Source organism: Phyllopteryx taeniolatus, chromosome 2, assembly GCF_024500385.1.
Source record: "Phyllopteryx taeniolatus isolate TA_2022b chromosome 2, UOR_Ptae_1.2, whole genome shotgun sequence".
Classification (NCBI taxonomy): domain Eukaryota; kingdom Metazoa; phylum Chordata; class Actinopteri; order Syngnathiformes; family Syngnathidae; genus Phyllopteryx; species Phyllopteryx taeniolatus.
Window position 1 is genome coordinate 30,852,702 of NC_084503.1, and position 21,018 is coordinate 30,873,719.

Here is a 21,018-nt window from a genome sequence, read left to right on the forward strand (position 1 = left end):
CTTGGGGCGCCCCAGTGCTGATGCTGCGTGTGGATGAGGTGGCCTCCCCCAGCCTGACCTGCTGTGTCCTGCCCGTCAGAAAGCTGTAAATCCACTGGCAGATGGCAGGTGAGACGCTGAGCTGGAGAAGCTTGGATGAAAGGAGTTCAGGGATGATTGTGTTGAACGCTGAGCTGAAGTCCACGAACAGGATCCTCGCGTAGGTCCCTGCACTGTCAAGGTGTTCTAGGATAAAGTGCAGTCCCATGTTGACTGCATCATCCGCAGACCTGTTCGCTTGGTAGGCAAACTGCAGGGGTCCAGCAGGGGACTTGTGACACTCTTGAGGTGGTCCAGCACGAGACGTTCAAAGGACTTCATGACCACAGATGTCAGATTATGTGTATTGTGACCTATGTTCCCCACTGAAAAAATATTGCATAATCGCTGCATCGTGGTATTATCGGTGTTGATGCCAAAGTATCTTAGTAAGCTTTTCTGTATTCTCCTGCATGTACTCTAAACACTACACATCTGAACGACCAATGAAAATGTTTTATTATGCTGTCGTGTTCTTAACATCTTGCCACTCCCCAATGCCCGTCTTGAAGACTTTCTTTTAATAAACCAAGTTTTCAACTCCAAAGATATTGTGATATACTATATTGTAATTACGCACTGAGGGTTGACACCACATGAAGAGTCCCAACAAACTTCAAGATTTGGCCTATATTTCAGATAGTCCACAATGGCTCCATAGCTACTGTATATGAGATACAGATGTTTGTGTCTGTTGTCATAGAATGCACCTGCCCTTGCTACAACAGACTAATTATGTTCCAGCATGTGTGATGAATGTGGCCCTGCTTTGATTTACTCCACCACTGCTGTTATAGTATTCCTAGCCTCGCCGTCACCGTACGCATGCACCAATGTTATTAATCTCTCTGTGGACTTTGCCATGACAATACGGCACTTTCCTCTCTTATTTACTGGATGAGTCCAGGCCCGTGGCTTTTACTGCATCTTATAATTGCAGGCGCAAATAAGCTGATGTAAACAAAGCCTCACGATCAACTTGATGACCAGTGGAGTGCCACAGCAGCAATATCATAATCCACTTAACAGCTGCTTGTTGAGGATACGCCTTCCTTTTGGAATAAGTGTTCGGTGAGGAGGAAACTAAAAGGCAAAATAAAACACAGTTATTCCTTTGATGCTCGCTGAAGTGAGTTCTTTGTTTTGAAACAGCTTTCTTCCAAGCATTAACTATCATCGACTTCCACAGAAATAATACAAATGTACACACATATATGTACATAAATATGCACTACTCAAAGTTCGGGATATTTGACTTTTTACACACATTGCTGTTCTCTAACAAGGAGCTGAACGGCAAAATTCACAACATCCTGAAATTTCACCTGAAAGCTGAATATCCCTAACTTTTTATGAGTAGTGTACATTTTTTTCTAACAGATAGGAAAATAACATCATGCTTCTTCTTGGGGAAAAAAAAGTCAATTTATGTAAAACACAATCCTTCAAAAAGTAACATTTGAAATGTTCAACAATTGAATATATTGTAATGAGCCATCAAACTGCAAGACTGCTGGACCATACAGTATGTCTGTTATCGAGGAGTAACACTGCACCTCCTCCAGCTTTTTTAATCTTTTCACATGTAGAGTTTTACAACTTTAGCAAGGCAACCGAAACAAAATATATGGGTAAAATATTCCACATAACAGGTCAAAAGCTTCCAACATGTTGATCAGTCTCTGCTTTTGCAACGTAGAAGTGGGCACCATGTGTTTGGAAATGTTCAACACAATTCACTCCTTGATTGCCTTCCCATGGCCTCATTTCTTGTCAAACAGAAAACAATGTGAAACTGACTTTGTTCATGTTGTTGTTTCTTAGCGAGAATTACAAAAGTTGCTAAATATAGCGACCAAATCGTTAAGTTATAGCTCCTTTCTGTTTCTAGCCATGTTGTTAGTGCACATAAAAGCACTTTGAACTATATGGAAGCCGCAAAATGAAATGATTTTTTAAAAATGATATGACTAAATGTCCTGACACATGAACTGGAATTAATCAATAAAATCGATGAATTGTACAGCCCTACTTGGGAGGCATATTTGTCCGGATTGTGTAGCCACAGAGACGTTACTCCCACGGTACTTCAATCACAATCAATCTATTCAATCACAAAATCAGTCACATTTGCTTATTTACAATATTTGGAGGTATTTTGTTTTCAACCCATTTATTCATTGGCAAATGAATAGGTCTGTTGTCTATGAGCTGCAAGACTTTTAACCTTACTTTGGCTTGAATAAACAGGATGCGCAATATCCTGGTCATCTGCGAGGCATCGATAAGTCATGTGGTCTCAGGACGCTGTGCGTATTTTTATGCAGCCAATGGAGGAAGTCCAGAGAAAGGCCATCTGTCACGGTCTCACCTCGGCTTGCTTTCCGAACCCCTGTTGTTGACCCTGCCTGCTACCTCATAACTAACATGACTCACCAATGCCAACCAAGGCAGTGGACTTTCTGCTTATGTTGGCTATGGTTTTTGTTGTTGTTGTTGTTTTTCTGTCAGCAGCATTGTTTAGTGACTGCACCCCAATTACTATTATTTTATTTTATTTTTTTAACTCTTAAGAGATCCTACGGATATGTTGTGCCATCCAAGTTATTTTGGCTGTGTGAATGAATATAGGTCACATTTGCCGGGGGATATTCATTTAAGAATGGTTCAGAATTGTCATCTTTGTTTCTTAAATGAGCATAAAATGACAAAGCTACACGAAAAGCAGCACATTTTCCTCGCAAAAAAAAAATAATGCTAACAGGAAATGTTTGGAAATGCTATATTTGATCTCACCATCTTAGATTTCTATACTGAGTATTTACTGTAAATTGTAAGTTATAAACTTTTCCGCCAGATGCCGCAATTTTTTCCATTCAAAGCATGCAGCAAGATATCAAACTTTTTACTGCTTTGTGCCTTGCTCTTGAAAGGGTGTGAATGTACTGTATGTAAAAAAAAGTGTTTCTTTTTATAGTTGTATAGTAAGTGCTACGTTCTTTCCATTTAAAGCATGCAGCAAAATTTCACACGTTTATACACAAGTGCATACTGATATGACAAGTGTGCATCACTGTTGATGTTTCATAATGTGTACGTAAACATAAAGGGTTAGGACCACTCAAATATAAAAGAAAATATGTATATTTCAGACTAGAGTCATTTTAAAAGATTGTCTTGTTTGAAGCGTGGATTTTTTACATATATATCACAGTGTTTGTATAACTGTTATTGGGAAGCTGACTTTTTATCACGAGGACCTCAAGATCAGTTAGGATTTTTATAATCTGACAGAACAAAAAAAAAATAATACATGACAGTCAATGTCACTGTCAGTCATTGACCCATCTGGGTCCATTATTCATAATAATGGTCAAATACTGCTTCTGCTGTATTTTTGGGAAATCATTTTTTAAAATAAAAATAAAAAACAGGTGAGTTATGTCAACATAGTGGCGTTTAAAGGGTTAAAATCCCAACAATGTATGACGTCTGATGTTTATATTACATGCTAAAGTAGTTTTAAAAGCTTGATTTCATTTAAGTGTAAAATAAATATGAAAATATAATATTTGTACTGCAGTTTTTGGCAAGCTGAGAGTTATTGTCACAGGTCAGCTTTTAAATGGATTTCTCATCAATAGATTAACGCTATGGATGTGGTTTGACAAACTGAATGATACAAACATTAATTCGTAATCATGCAGGGTGGTAGGTCATGAAGCGATTGCCCATATTTTTTTGCAAGAGTCATTTCAGCTTTCTTGAAATGTGGAGTGATCATAATGTCAAATGGAAATAAATTGGACTGATCTTTTTAATTAATCCATTCCTATTTCATCATTGAAGCATTTTTTTTTGTTTCACATGCCGTATTGTTGGCACCCTATCTCAGCGGTGCAGATGATGCTCAATATATTAACCTTTGTCAGTGCAATGCAAGCACATGAAGTCTAAAAATGAAGGGGGGAAAAAAACAATCCCTTGCTAATTTCATTCACTTTTCCCGAAGGCTGTGCAATGTGAAGCTCTGATCTTTTCATTTGAATTAGCTTTGGGATGGGGGAGGGGTTTTTGAAAGCCGGGACATAAAAGTAGGTATTTAACCATTCTTACATGATTGCTTCAAAGGCTTGTTGATTAATTTTTGCTCCGCGTGCATGTGCTTCTTTCTTCGGGAACAGACACAAATGTTGAACAAATGTTTAAAATGTTCTTGTCTCGGACTGGCCGGACTCATGATTTTCCTTCCAGCCCGGTCGAGAACACCACTGATCTGCTATTCTTTAACTTCATTAATGTGATTATGAGAAGCACTTCCTAAAACAACAAATACCTTCAATTCATGTGTTTCTAACACACTACCACCTGCATAAGGCACCCCCCCCCCCCCCCCCACCCGCACACATGCGGATGTGAAAGGTGCGAGACATATAGTAAATACGGAACTGAACGAGGAGAGCCTGCTCAACTTTTGCTACCTCAACCACAACACTGCATATGTAAAACAGCATGCCAAAGGAAACACTCAGCGGTGTGCACATTCTGTCATCTTCAACTCATTGAAATGCGGCGACAACATCAAACTTTAGTACTTGCTCGAAGGAAAGCAACCATACGTAGGCTAATGTTAACTGCAAGTAACGCCAGCGTATCTCATTTTGTCTTTCTGGGATAAATATTTCTGGAAAGAAGTTTTAATTCCACCTTAAATTGACTTCATTTAAAGGTACTTGTACTTTGGCTGTAGAAACTAAATTGGGTATTTTTCACTCCTTTTGTATTGTTAGCAGCACTTGTAAAATAGCTTTTCACTCACATTTCATTTTGAAATAAATACAAGGCTTTTCTCTTGTGAGAATTTAGTTGAAAAAAAAAGATTTGAGATGTTTGCATGTTGCGCTTACAAGAGTTGCATACACTGTGTTTTTGGCTGTCAAATGTGTATAAAGGAAAATTAAAGAGAGAATGGATTTTTATGGTCTTGGTCTTGTCTCGGCTTGTCTCTGTCTTGGTCTTGAGTCTGTCTCGACTCCCAAAAGATTTGGTCTCGGTGAGTTTTGGCAAGTCTTGCTCTCTGATAGTGTGGTCTTGAGCACAACACCACGGTACATGTGAGTATAGTTCAGTTTTTAATAGACAGCATGTTAGAAGCAGGTTGAGCAGTATAGTAATATTGATTGCTAATGTTAATTTACATTAAGTTACATTCAAGTGGCAAATTTCAATCCAGTTTAGTGGGAAATTGTGCAAAAACACAATAACAAAGCTTTGAACTAGGCTAGTTTTCAGCGACATGAGCATTATTGTGCTTATGTCAAAACCTCCATTAACCATACAGAAAGAAAGTGGTGGGTCTTTCCATAACACAGCCTACATAGAATTGTGCTAAAAATGCTGCATTTGGCCCCTGCCCCCCCAAAAATATCTTGTACAGTATTTTGCCATAACTTCAAAGCAGTTAGGACATAAAGTCAGTTCAAATCTGAGTTTCCGGCAAAATGCTGCAACGAAGCCCCTAACAGTACATCCAGCATGTGTTCATTTTCAGAACTAGGCAGATTAACAAAAGATTTACTTGGCTCTTTAATTTCACAATTGATAGGTGGGTAGGCACTCCAGACACTCAACTGTTTTTATCCCCAAAAAATAAAAATCCCATTTCCATAATATGTCCCTTTAATGCTCAGTTCATTGACTGAATGATAATCCACATCAACGGTCATGATGCCATTACCGTTTTTGTCACAACACCTCCATAGGCAAAACCTTCCTCCTATGTGAGCATACGACATGCTTAACTTTGCCGAACAACTCAGTGTTGTCACGCTGTAAACACCTTACTCTGTAGCCACGGATCTTCTCTTAAGTGTGTCTACAGTATAGTTCTGTTGTTCACTGCCTTCTGCATCCCCTCAGGCACTCAAAGCCGTCAGATGTCATCTAGAGAAATTATGGATCGGACGAATGGATTGGGACCGCCAGCCAAGGTCATGTATTATTACATATCCGCATGCAGATCTGCCCACCACTGGCACTCGTTTTATTTATTATTATTATTATTATTAGTTTATTCCTACGCACAGTACAGTCATGCCGATTTTTAACATCTTAACCGTTTTTTGTTTTTTTTAAGTGAGAGAGCACCATACAGGATGAGAAACAATTGTAAAGTGTTCTCACGGAATTGAATCAGTCGCAACTGGACTATTCTGTTTGTCTTGGAAGACGTTCCGCCTCTCATCAGAGCAGGCTTCAACAGTTTACGCAACAAGGCTTGGTTAGGACATACTAGCCAGTGTTTGTGTGGAAGGCTCAACTTCGAGGCATGCCCCAAACCACGCGTGGAATTTGGCAAGTATGTCCAAACTAAGCATTGTTTCATGAACCGAGGAAGCCTGCTCCGGTGAGCGACAAAATGTCTGCCGAGACAAACAGAACAGTCCAGTTGTGATCGATTCAATGCCCAAGGAATGAAATGACCTAGGTGAATGAGAATATTTAATTATCAAGTGTTTTTACTGCTCTCATAGTGTGTGGTGCACTCGAGATAGAAAAAGACAGCACACTACACTATGACCACTATGATCTTTGCCGACTAGTGGCATCGCTAGGCCAATTTTAGGGGGGATCACTTCCTTTTCTTATGTTCACGCCGTGCTGTACTGCCTGTTACCAAGCAACCAGGAAACACTCGGAACACACTACAGAATTTCCCATAATGTAAATAATCTATATAAACACCTCAATCGGAATAAACAGGCCAAATTTGAATGGAATTTCATTTGGTTTCACAGGGGTGGAATAGTCTATCCATCCATCCATTTTCCAAGCCACTTATCCTCACGAGGGTTGTGGGCGTGCTGGCCTATGTCAGCTGACTCTGGGTGAGAGGCGGTGGACACCCTGAGCCGGTCGCCAGCATTCACACTCTCATTCACACCTCAGTGATCAGTTTATTTTGAAAGGGGACAATGCAATTTCATAAAACACATGAAGTACACATGGTTAAAAAAGCCAGAATTAGCCAGAAGGCTAGTTTTCATCTGTAGTCCCCTGGCCATGATGTAAAAAAGCAGTAAAATACATCTACAAGACAATATAATACAGGATACATAATCAAACTATACTATTAAGAGAGAATAAAACCATAATTTTTTCGATCATAACAAAAAGACAACATAACATACTTGTCTTTTAGTGTTGGCAGCTATAGGTGTTAACTAGCCACATTTTCAGTTTTTTTGCACCTACGGGCAATGTAGAGTCTTCACTTATCCTACCATGCATGTTTTGGGGATGTGGGAGGAAACTGGAATACCCGGAGAAAACCCAACGCAGGCACGGGGAGAACATGCAAACTCCACACAAGGGAGGCTGGATTTGAACCCAGGTCCTTAGAACTGTGAGGCAGATGTGCTAACCAGTGAACCACTGTGCTGCCTGGAATATTCCTTTTTCCCCCAAGAGTGTATTTAATCTGTCCCATTTTTACAAAAATTGTCTTTCTTTATTTTTCAATGCAGTTATATTGGGTGTCAATTATTCACGGTCGGGCCCGGTCCCTATCCCCCGTGAATAGCGGGGGTCCACTGTCCACTTACTTTGGCGCCATCTTGTGGCATTGTGCCAAGGAACTACTGTGTGTCAAAGTGAATTGAGGAGCTTCGTTTAGACAAAAGTAGAGCTTTCCAACCATCTGGTGGGATCTTGGTGCCAAGGAACTATGTCAAAGTAAGTTGAGAAGTTTCCTCTCGACCCTCAGGGGTCTCAAACACATTTTTGTCACGGGCCACATCGTAGTTATTTATATACTTCGCTGACTTTGATCACAAGATTAAAAATTGGGTTCGGTTGTCAGTTTGTGTGTACCCATTTCCCAAGCTTGAGAGAAACCATGTGTTTTAAGTTACAGCAGCAGTCATCTGAAAAGCCAAGTGAAATGCATCCGTTGCTGTTTGTGCTGAACGAGCATGTTTGAGCATGACTCATGCCAGTGGGTCATCATGTGACATACTGTACATATTCATGGCATTTGTCTTACGTAACCACATTAGCAGAGGTGCTGGTGTACCGTAAGTACGAGGCAAACGCACACAGACACAAGCACTACACTGTAGTGTGTGGGATGCCTTGGGAGGGGACATTCCCGGTTCTTCTTTAACCATGAAGGATGTGGGTGGAAAGACGATCCCAAAGGAATGCCACTAGTGGCTGTGATGGCTGGTGACATCTCTAATTAGAGGTCAACTTGAAGGGTACACACCGCCGAAAGACACGCGGTGGAATTAAATGATGACGACTGGAGTTTAAGTGCTTCTGACGTAAAAGAGCAATCAATACAGTCTTTTTCTCACCTTTGCTAAAACCCTGCAGGACCACATGTTGGGATGGTGCCATTGATCCATTCTAACTCTGCATGCATGCATTTGAGTATACATGTGTGTGTGTTTGTGTAATTAGTCATTTGATGTTAGAGGATCCAAAGTCTCACAAGATTTGCTGACACCTCACATGATGTCATACATGGCACCGGTTCCAAATATATATATATTTTTTGTCTTAATGTCAAATGTCGGCACGGCATGTTCTCCCTGTGCCTGCGTGGGTTTTCTCCGGGTACTCCGGTTTCCGCCCACATCCCAAAAAAAACGCGCACGGTAGGTTAATTGAAGTCTCTAAATTGTGTGAATGTGAGTGCGAATGGTTGTTTGTCTATGTGTGCCCTGCGATTGGCTGGCAACCAGTTCAGGGTGTACCCCGCCTCCTGCCCGATGACGGCTGGGATAGGCTCCAGCGCGCCCGCGACCCTAGTGAGGAGAAGCGGCTCAGAAAATGGATGGATGGATGTCAAATGTCACAATTCAAAGCCATCAGCAGTGTGATCTTGGATTTAAGTGTTGTTAACATACTATCAGCTAGTATAAAGTCGTAAATAAAATGTCCGAATTTCGAGGCATTTAATCGAAATCTGAATTGTACTACCTCACAACCATTGCACTTAACAGGTTAGACCTTTTTTTTGCTTGTTTTCTAATAATTATGGTTACCCTAATATCATAAATGCCGAAGTGATTTTAACTTACTGTCACAATATAATATATATATTGGACATCATTTTCTCATAATAAATAATGTAAACATGAATAATTGGTTCCAGCCTCAACAAAAGTCCCTATTTTACTAAATGTTTGTACACGTTGAACAAAATATAAAGTACTGTACTGTATATCAAATATGGCAAGGGGTGATTGATCAAAAATCTCTTTGTTAACAAACCATCAAACAATACCAAGCGCAACTGTCCTCCTCATTCAAATGGAGTTGCACGCAAATAGTGTCATGAGTCCCTCTGGTGCGTTCACACCCAGTTGGAAATCACCACATCTGTTTAACAACCAGGTTGCTACAAATAAAAAATGAAATCCACTTCACCTTGACTTCATGGCTTGCAGCTTCTTCTCTTGATAACAGCTGTTTTTCATTAATCCAAACGAGAAACAGCATTTCGACTTGGTTCAGAAGTTTTTCTTGGTCCTTTCAAAGATACTTCACTCCCTTGGCCATGTCAGCAGCAACAAAAACATCTTTTTTTCCCCCCCACAATAGTGGCAATTGTGGACTTGTTTCTTCCAAACTGTACTGCATTTGTGAGCAAGCCATTGATATACCCCTCACAAATATTCTTTTTTAAGTCTACAGTGAGTCCGTCCCTCTGGCCATGCTTGTCCGTTGCTTTTCTTGGACCCATATTGAACTAGTAAAATGCAAAAATAATTGCGAAAAACACCGAAAAGACACCCAATGACGCACTGAGCAAAGATCTGCCTCCCCACAATGGCTGCACTGCCCGGAACAAAAAGGAACAATGAAACATTTGCCCCCCCCCCGTGACAAAGTTCGACCATCGCGCAATATTTTGGATTGGTCTGTGGTTCTTAGATGGAATAGTTCGATATTGAGCCATTCCTCAATCTGGGTTCCACTGTATATACAGTGCATTACTCGTGCTGGTTTTCCGACACAAGCTGGGCTGGTACCGCATTGAATATCTTGAATGGTGTTGCTTTCTACTAGTTTCATAGTGTATCACTCATGTCATCTTTCCATCATAGGCCAGGCTTTGTTGAAATCTTGCGTGGCGAGGCATGGTCATTCATTCATTCAGGCATTTTCCTAATATTATGGCCAAATTCTCAATTGTATGACCTTAGGACCATTTCATTTCCAGGTGCTCCTTTTTTTCTTCTACTAATCAGTGCATTACTCATTTTAGCTTCCCCCCATAGGCTAGACAAGTGTCAAGCCCCGTCAGAATGGGACAAACACTTTCAATATTATGTTGGATAAGTTTTCTTTTAACACACCACTAGTTTATGTTGATGATTATAATGATTTGAATGAAATATTTATGTATACCACATGGCCAACTGGGGGATTTGACATTAAAAGCATGTATGGACTTTGCATGTAGTTGCCTATAGCAATACACATTGAGATCATGATAATCCCTTTCTCTTATTCGGTCTTTGTCTATAGTCAATGCATTTCAAGTACCCATTATTGCACAATACAAAACTAGCTTGGCTCTCTTTTTTTTAGATTTCCCAAAGTGCAGAAGAATGAATTAAGTTGCAATATGGAATATATTGTTCGCTTGCTCTTTCAACGTTGGAATTAGACACCACTGAAACTGCACAATTACGTTTCCGACACTCTCGTCTGTTTCAACGAAGTCTACGTCTTTCTATCTCCGCTCATTAAATTCTGTCGAAGAGACCCGTGGGGGGGTCGTACCCCCTCCCCGGAATCAAGGTGGGAAGATGGAGAACATAAAAATGATAATGATGGTGCCTCCGCTCTTTCTCCTTTGCTTCGTGACCGTTTACATCAAGTCACGAGGTTTCTGGTGTGTGGTTGCCAGAGGAATGAAACCAATTGGACTTAATCTGGCGTGACACTCGCCCACGTCTTGCGTTCCCCCCCCCCCCCCCCCCCAATCCCCACATCCAACCAACAACTCCTCGGCGTCAACATTCATGTGATGTTCACGGATAAATTCAAAAGGAACACTCAAGGGACAAAACAAATTGTAATGTAAAGCGGAAAGGACGGGCAGTGACTTATACAAACATGATGCAGGCTTTTAGGGGAAAAAAAGTGGTTTGGTCAATGATAAGGGACAGGCGTTTACGTGAAGGCTATTCTGTATAAATTGGGAAAAATAAAAGTGCTCGAGAAATAAAAACATCTCAGGCTGCATTTACACTATAGGTCCAAGTGCACAATTTCGATCTAATGCTTCCCCCCCCCCCCCCCTCTATTTACGCTGCCATGACACACATCCCAATCATGCCACTTGACAGCAAAATAAACGGAATTGTGTCACTTGAACCACACAACCTAAATGCAGCCTTGCTGTGTAAATGCTGAAACTAGTCAACTTGTATAGAAACAACGTGTTCAATGGAATTTTATGTAACAGCATCGAATTTTACAACAAATAAATGACAGCTATTCTGATGCAAGTTTATGTTGTCTTTAACAACAGCATCTCGCTACCAGTGTAGGGAAGATTACTTTGGAAATGTAGTTGGTTATCATTAGAAGTTACCCTGTTGAAAATGTAATGGTGTAACTTTACTTTCTCAAACTAATATAACTAATTACATTTGATTACATTTGGATTACTTTTCTTAATTTGAATGAATGCATCAACAGGATCCTGGGATGTTTCCTCAAAAAAAAAAAAAAAATGTGGATTCAAACCATAGCTCTTTATTTTGGAATAAAACACATATTTGTTCTTTATGCATGATGAACATATAAATACATAATAAAAATGTGTTTGTTGCATTCTATGTGTACAGCATGAGGAAAACCACCATACTATGTTGACCGAATGACGTGCACGATTTAGACAATATCGGTTCAAATGACAAACCAGATAAAATAATCTTCCATAAAAAAGCTCATCTATGAGTTTAACCTTTTCAAACTTTTAGACAAACTAATTAACTGGACCACAAGATGGTGCTTCAACGTCATATAAGGAAAAGCATGTCATCTTTGCGACGACTGCTGAATGGCACATGACCAGAGGGAACCAATCACAAGCGTTGGCTTTAGAAGGAAGAAGTGATATGAAAACAAATCCAAACTTGAAATTTCCAAAAGCAACTGTAATTTAATTATATTTTCTCCCAGTAATGCAATGGATTACAATTACATAAATTTCATAGTTAAATTACAAGAATATATTAAAATGTAATTAGTTATTCCATCACTGCTCAGTACAGATTAAAACTCAAACCAACTAATTCAGGATGGGTGAACTATGACTTTTTAAACAAAATTGAAACCTCTAAAGTTAAACACCGCTGAAGTTGTAGCATTCAGTTTTCATCCAACTTTTGGGGGAAAACACGTCTCTAAAGAAACATAAAACAAAGTTTTCAACCACTGTCCCGTGAAACCACAGCAGAGAGACTTCAGTTCAGCAAATGAGGGAGTTTCTCAAATACAGTAGTGGCCGTCCCTCCAATAGAACCTGTGTCCATATTCGTTGCAGGGTGCGTCATCCACTTATGCCAATTAAAGACCTCTATCAAATAAATGTCTACCGGGGGGGAATTAAGTAATTATCTAATTTCATAGACATATTGATATTAAAGAGTTAGCTGCTGAGCCTATTTGAACTCTGTTGCTAACCTGAGACATGTAGTGTGCGTCCATGTACAGTACCGGGAAAACTACGCAACTCACGCAGTTCAGTCCAGTGCAAGCTTCATCGCTTGCTATTTCTCTGCAGAATAATGTTCCAGTAGACTCCACTATGTTGAGTCCGTGTTCTCTATACAGCTCACAGCCACTAGACAACATTTTTACATGCGCTCTTGGGATTGCAATCATGTATTAAGCAGCATTAGCGTGCTAAATGAATGTATAGTAAGTTCTTTGGCATTTTGTTTCTGTGGCATCATTTCATAATATTCACAGCAAAGTAATAGTTCCACAGCTTCAGTACAAGCCCATTTGAGAAGCTGTACAATCAGAATCAGAATCATCTTTATTTGCCAAGTATGTCCAAAAAACACACAAGGAATTTGTCTCTGGTAGTTGGAGCCACTCTAGTACGACAACAGACAGTCAATTGACAGAGAACACTTTTGAGACATAAAGACATTGACAAAAAAATATTTTTTGACAATTGTGCAAAAAGATGCAGAGTCCTCGAGCACTTAGAGCAGTTTGAATGACCAATATAGCAATAGTCCGGTGCAATGACCATTGTGCAAAGGGCGCCGAGACTTGAAAGAGTGTATGCAGTTTAAAGTGACGAGTAGTGCGATAATCTGGGACAATGTTGATTGTGCAAATGTTGCAGATACTCCTCAGTCAGTGTGCAAGTGGTGCAGATGCTACTCTGGCATGAGTGGCCAGTATTGGTCAACAACAGATATGCAAATAGTGCAGCGTGGCGAGTAATATATAATTGGCCCGACAGAAATGTGACAACAAACTCAAGACAAAAAAAATAAATAAAAAATTGGCAGCATGTTGCAATGGAATTGTAGGTTAGCTGTTTAAGAATTTGATTGCAAAAGGGAAGAAGCTGTTGGAATGCCTCCTAGTTCTAGTTTGCATTGCTCGGTAGCGCCTACCTGAAGGAAGGAGCTGGAAGAGCTGGTGACCGGGATGTGGAGGGTCCGAGAGGATTTTGCACGCTCTTGTCTTAGTTCTGGCAGCGTGCAAGTCCTCAAGGGTGGGTAGGGGGGTACCAACAATCCTTTTAGCAGTTTTGATTGTCCGTTGTAGTTGGAGTTTGTCCTTTTTTGTAGCAGCACCAAACCAGACTGTGATGGAAGAACACAGGATTGTTTCGATGACCGCTGTGTAGAACTGCCTCAGCAGCTCCTGTGGAAGGCCGTGCATCCTCAGAAACCACAGGAAGTACATCCTCTGCTGGGACATTTTGAGAACGGAGTTGAGATTGATCGCCCACTTCAGGTCCTGAGACATTGTAATTCACAGGAACTTGAAGGTCTCGACAGTTGACACAAGGCAGCTGGACAGCGTGAGGAGCAGCTGTGGTGAAGGATGCCTCCTGAAGTCCACGATCATCTCTTCAGTCTTGAGCGAGTTCAGTTCCAGGTTGTGTCGACCGCACCACAGTTCCAGCCGCTCCACTTCCTGTCGATATGCAGACTCGTCACCGTCCTTAATGAGGCCGATGACAGTGATGTCATCTGCAAACTTCAGGAGTTCGACAGTCGGGTGCATTAAGGTGCAGTCTTTTGTGTAGAGAGAGAAGAGCAGCTGAGAGAGGACACAACCTTAGGGTGCCCCAGTGCCCTTCAGAAAGCTGTAAATCCACTGGCAGATGGCAGGCGAGACGTTGAGTTGGAGAAGTTTGGAGGAAAGGAGTTCAGGGATGATGGTGTTCAACGCTGAGCTGAAGTCCACGAACAGGATCCTCGCGTAGGTCCCTGCACTGTCGAGGTGTTCTAGGATGAAGTGCAGTCCCATGTTGACTGCATCATCCTCAGACCTGTTCGCTCGGTAGGCAAACTGCTGGAGTCCAGCAGGAGACCTGTGCCTCCCATACGCAGAGAAAAGCGAGAACAAAAACCTTGCACCAGTGACAGTGATCTGAGCGCCTTCAGTTGTCAGAACCTGATAGACCGTGAACTCTTTCCTCCTCTTGCCACACAAGAGGCAAGAGGCAGAGGCTTTTTTTGTCTTTCCTCCCCCCCCCTCCCCCCATTCTTCCCCTCCAAATCACTCAAGGCAGATCATGGCACTTCTGTTACAGGGAGGAATCTCCGACCGGATAAGATAAATTGAAAAGTTTAGAGATTACAGCTCTGGTTTCTTGTTGCCTTAGCACTTTCTACAAGCAAACCCCCCCTTCCCCCGCTATGGCAGTGGTATTTAACACATTAGAATGGATGCTGTTTCAGCATGCGATGTGAGGAAAAATAAGGTTTGAGGCATTAGTAGGAGCCTGAGCCTGTTGGGAGATCCATCCATCCATTTTCAACAGCACTTATCCTGGTTAGGGTCACGGGGGGCTGGAGCCCATCCTAGCTGACTTCGGGCGAAAGGCAGACTACACCCTGAACTGGTCGCAAGTCAGTCGCAGGGCACACATAGACACGGACAACCATTCGCACTCACATCCACACCGTCACTGAGTGGGAACTGAACCCACGCTGCCCGCATCAAAGTCAGGTGAGTGTACCACTACACCATCAGTGACTCTGTTGGGAGATCATCTCTTTTCAAATGGTGAGCAGGTAGCGTCCGTTGGACATACAAAAAGAAGCGAAGGGAAGATGCCAAAACATTGATTCTCAGTGGACAGGAGATATTTCTTTAAAAACTGCCTTTACTTTAATAGGCATGTGTCTCAATTGGTTGTGTGAACAAATAATAGGCTGCTGAGCCTATTTGAACTCTGTTGCTAACCTGAGGCATGTATACGGTCCCTCAGATGAATTAATGTATGGAGACTTACCACGTTGTAAACACTGCTCAGTGCAAAAGATATTACATAAGTCGTGGGGAGATGGCCTCTTTAAAGACAGTTAGCCTTCATTGCGTTTGCTCCACAAGGTAGTGTGCGTCCATGTACAGTACAGTGTCTTTCTGTCGGCTACAGCAAGCCTGTATGTTCACCCTGTAGAAAAGTGCTAAGGCAACAAGAATCCGGAGCTGTGATTTCTCTCTCTCTTCATTAACATGACAACACAACAATTTAATGTCAGTAAACAGCAATCCAAGGCTTTGAAATCACGGCTTTCATGAGTGCAAAACCTTGAACCAGGCTGATGCTAGCATACATTCCTGATGAATGCTGTTTGATACACACCCTGCCCCCTCTGTTTTTTTTGGGTGCCATTTAATGTTTTCAGCTGTGGAACAATCTTTTGTATAGTATTGTGATTAATTTTGCACTAAATTTAGGGATTGTACAAACATTCCTTCCTACAAGTGTGTCTGAGTCGCAGGAGGCAGCGCTTAACTGCGTGGATGACAGCCAAGAGGAGAGTGTGTGTGTGTGGGGGGGGGGGGGGCAAGGCGGCACCACATGTGCGCCGCAGTACAGCGAGGGCACAGATCTCTCAAGGACTCAAATAAATGTCCATCAGATTTGAAAACACTTTTGTGGGGAATTAATGCCTGAGTTCTTTTTTTCTATATTGATGACAAAAAAAATGGGCTCCAGGCAAATGTCGGAGCACCAATAGGTGCTCCAGCTAGGAGTCTATGTGTTCACGTCCCGAGGTAAGACTCCACATCAGAATCAGAATCATCTTTATTTGCCAAGTATGTCCATAAAACACGCAAGGAATTTTTCTCCGTTAATTGGAGCCGCTCTAGTACGACAACAGACAGTCAATTGACAGAAAACACTTTTGGGACATAAAGACATTGACAAAAAAAAAAAAAGAGTCACTGATCAATAAAGGGTTGCTAGTTATCTGGTAATGCCGGTACATTTTTTTTGACAATTATGCAAAAAGATGCAGAGTCCTCTAGCACTTCGAATGACTAATATTGCAATAGTCCGGTGCAATAACCATTGTGCAAAGGGCGCCGAGACTTCAAGCGAGTAGTGCGATAATCTGTCTGCTGTTCACAAACATCATCCTGACATACTGTAAGAGCCAGAAGAATCGAGGTGGTCCGGAGCAGAGGTTAACTGCATCGTCTACTGAGCAGTTTGCTCTGTATGCGAACTCTCGTGGATGGATGTGATGGATTTGACATGGGACAGAACAAGCAGCTCTAGACATTTCATCACCACAGATGTAAGGGCCACGGGTCACTGAGTCATCGAGGCCCTGGACACAGTTCTTCTTTGGGACTGGAATGATTATGGAGGATTTAAAACAGGCAGGAACCTTAGATAAAACAACAGACTCATTGAAAATATCTGTAAAGACTGCAGCAACCTGACTGGCGCAGTGCTTCAGAGTGGCAGGCGAGATCCCATCCGGGCCCCCTGCTTTCCTTGCATACTGCCGGCAGAACAGCCAGTGTACTTCCTTCTCTTCAATAGTAATGGGAGCTTGACTGAGAGGGAATCATTGGCCAGTTTAAAAGATGGGGTGGTTTTTTGTGTTTTATTTTTATAGCCTGTCAAGTTCTTCAGTGACCTCCAGGCTGAAGAGGAGTTCATCCATTTTCCGTACCGCTTCTCCTCACTAGAGTCGCGGGCGTGCTGGAGCCTATCCGAGCTATCTACGGGCGAGAGGCGGGGTACACCCTGAACTGGTCGCCAGCCAATCGCAGGGCACATATAAACAAACAACCATTCACACTCACATTCACACCTACGGGCAATTTAGAGTATTCAATCAATCTACCACGCATGTTTTTGGGAAGCTGGAGAAAACCTGAGTGCTCGGAGAAAACTGAAGAGGAGTCATTAGAGCTAAATTGCTCCTCCATCTTCACCTTGTAGGCAGCTTTTGCTTCCCTAATGGCTTTGTTTAACGTTTCCCTAGCAAGCCTATATTCATCTCTGTTCCCCTGTCTGTCGGCCTGCTCCTTGGCTTTCCTTAGCAGCCTTAGTCGTTTTGTGTACCATGGCTTGCTGTTGTTATATTTCACCACAGTTTTGATGGAAATACAGGTTTGCTCACAAAAGGAAATATATGCACACACAGTGTCTGTATATGAGTCAACGGAGTTACAAGTGGCACGCATGGATTCCCCATCTGTGGTTTTTAGACAGTCCTGTAACATCCCAAATGCCTCCGTCGTCCACCTTTTCGATGTGTGCTGGACTGGTTTGACTACTGTGAGATTTTGTTTGTAGGTGGAGACCATCTGAATTAAACAGGGATCAGAATTCCCAAGGGGGGGCGCAGGGAAGTGAATGATATGCTGCTTTGTGAACAGAATAAAAATTATCCAGTGTATTCTTTGGAGCAGCTGACTACCTGTTTGTATATGGGGAGATCGTATTTTAAATGGCAGGCATTTAAGTTGCCCAGGACGAGAAGCACGGGTTAGGGTGCTTAATCTCAATGTTCATAATCAACTCCGTCAGGGCGCGCTACACCTCCCAAACATTACCTTTGGGTGGGATATACACACATGCAAATATAACAGAGGTGAACTCTCTGGGGGCGTAGAAGGGTTTTCTATGCCCATAAAATCCAGCAGTGCTGGTATATTATATTACTAAAACATCGGTGCACCAGCGTAATTTAATGTTGCAACACAAACCTCCGCCTAGTGACTGCCCACACGGGCTTTTAATGCGGTCGGGTCTGTTGAAGAGATCCATCCATCCATTTTCTGAGCCGCCTCTCCTCACTAGGGTCGCGGGCGTGCTGGAGCCTATCCCAGCTGTCATCGGGCAGGAGGCGGGGTACACCCTGAACTGGTTGCCAGCCAATCGCAGGGTACATAGAAACAAACAACCATTCGCACTCACAGTCATGCCTACGGGCAATTTAGAGTCTCCAATTCATGCATGTTTTTTTGGGGATGTGGGAGGAAACCGGAGTGCCCGGAGAAAACCCACGCAGGCTCGGGGAGAACATGCAAACTCCACACAGGCGGGGCCGGGGATTGAACCCGGGTCCTCAGAACTGTGAGGCTGACGCTCTAACCAGTCGGCCACCGTGCCGCCTGTTGAAGAGATATCCAGGTAATTCCACAGCTGAATCTGAGATGTCAGCTTCCAGCCAGGTCTCGGCGAGTACGAAAGCCGCATTCCTGTGGAAATCTCTCTTAGTCCGTAACAGAAGATTGAGCTCATCGATTTTGTTGCAGAGAGAGCTCACGTTGAAAAAAAAGACTGCAGGGAGAGCAGCTCTATGTCCCCGTTTCCTCTACTTGTAGAGAGCCCCGGCTTTCTTCCCTCTGGGTCGGTTACGTTGGTTGATGCTTGCCGCTGATTTTGCGATAACCTCAGCAGAATCTAAGATTTCGGGGATGAAGCCAGCAGACATTGTTTCCCTAATGTTCATAAGCATATCTCGATCATAGCTAAGACGCTAATAATAATTAGCGAGACAACAATAGAAAAACAAAAGCACTAAAACGCTGCGGCTGCCCTTCCTAGTGGGAGGCGCATATGTTGTACATGTCTCTTTTTTTTTTGGACGAGTGCAAGGAGTAATGATATGATTCTGATTCATAAGTAATTCGTTACTGTCAACTCAAATAGCGAATGGGGTTTTAGAGGACGAGTCCAAACCCTAGTATACATACCTCTAATCGTCAGTGAGCTGACTGCATTTGATCTTCGCCTTTGTGCAATAGTAATATGTACCGGTTCTACCCCCAACCAGCGTGCTTCCACCCTGTGTGGTCGCTTTTCCATTACACATTTTCAAGGCCGGACAGTGACAATGACACCATTCCTTAGAACCTCCTCCAACCTGGTTCTAAAACGCAGGCTGAGGATGGTCGTGACGTCACTGTCATCTGATTGGCCAACAGATGGAGGTCTTTCTTTAAGCATGGTGACTTGTCACTTTCACAGTCATGGCGTCTACAGGCTGCCGCACACTGAGCGACACTGCCGAACCCGACTGAACTGTCGGGCAGCGTGCGTGGTTTGGTGACTGTTTTCATGAGTTGCCAATCAGTCTGCCACTGGCTTTGCCGCGATTAAAAATTTGAATCACCATCTTAATGTCACATCTTACAGCCAATCAAAACGCAGATAAGCTTTCCCTCATGGGGAAAACACATTTCCGGGTTTAGCGAGCCGTGCCGCCTCAAGCCATATAAATAGTATTTAAAGCATCAAATATTGTGTTTTTCATCAATACTTAACTATATTCATTATGTATAATGCCTGTGGATGAAAAAACAAAGCTTGTGACCAGGGCGTCCACTTGTGCAATTGCTCCATGTACAGGGGTGTGTCGGCAACTCTATGCAGTGGTCCGGTCCAGTCGGGTTCGAACACGTCGTGCAGTATGCGGCAGGCTTAAAGCAGATTTTGTTCCGTGATCGACTGAGGAGGTCCGGGGATTTTTGTCCATATTAGCAGAAGATAAAATACAGCAAGAGATGGAAGGCGTGACAACAAATGAGTGTGTCACCCTTTTCTGGAACCCACCCCAATCCCCCCCACTGTTGATCGGTGCCTTTTCTAATGGAAACGCAACGGATGCTAGGCCAGGCCAAGTGAGGCTGGGGCAGAGCAGGGCCAGGCTGTTCTGACACTTATAATGGAAAATGGAATGGCCATGGCCCTTTTTTGGGGCTTGAGCACCTGACCCTGAAAATGTCTGTACACATGCCAACCGCATGTAAAGAGTCTTTTAGTATTAACAATAGGGCTTGTAGAAATTGGATTTATTATTATGAGTTCTCGACACAGTATTAAAGAGGATCTAATGTTATGGAGACACGGTCTCTTTCTCAGCATTTCTCCTTATGAGTACTTGCTATTTTGCTTATATATAATGTGATTCTAAAAATAGACGCCTACCCCAATCTGCATTTGAGTAAACCATGGCCCACTATATAAGGAATTAGCATAATCCATTCGGTTTTGTTACCTTTGGCAACCACTGTTGAATGAGTGTTTATATAAATTCATAGTGAAAAGTGTTTGCCTCATATTAACCAGGCCTTATTTGATCTAAAATGGTGCCACATACAGTATATATTTTATGTACATTGTTATTTTTAGACTCCTCCTCAAGGCTCAGGGAACCAGCTTATGTTCGTCGCTACAAACAATTTAATGACCAACTCCATTATCAGATTGACGGCTACTTTGGCATGCGGCATCAAGGTCAATGCCTGTTGACGATTCCGTTGATTGTCTTAATTATCTCAACATATTTCCCAAGAACAAATTTGATGCTCAGGCTTGGCTCTTTGAGACTATTCAGAATATTTTGAACCTTCATGAAGGACGAGCTTCAGGTTGGGGGCAACGTTTTCGACGTCATT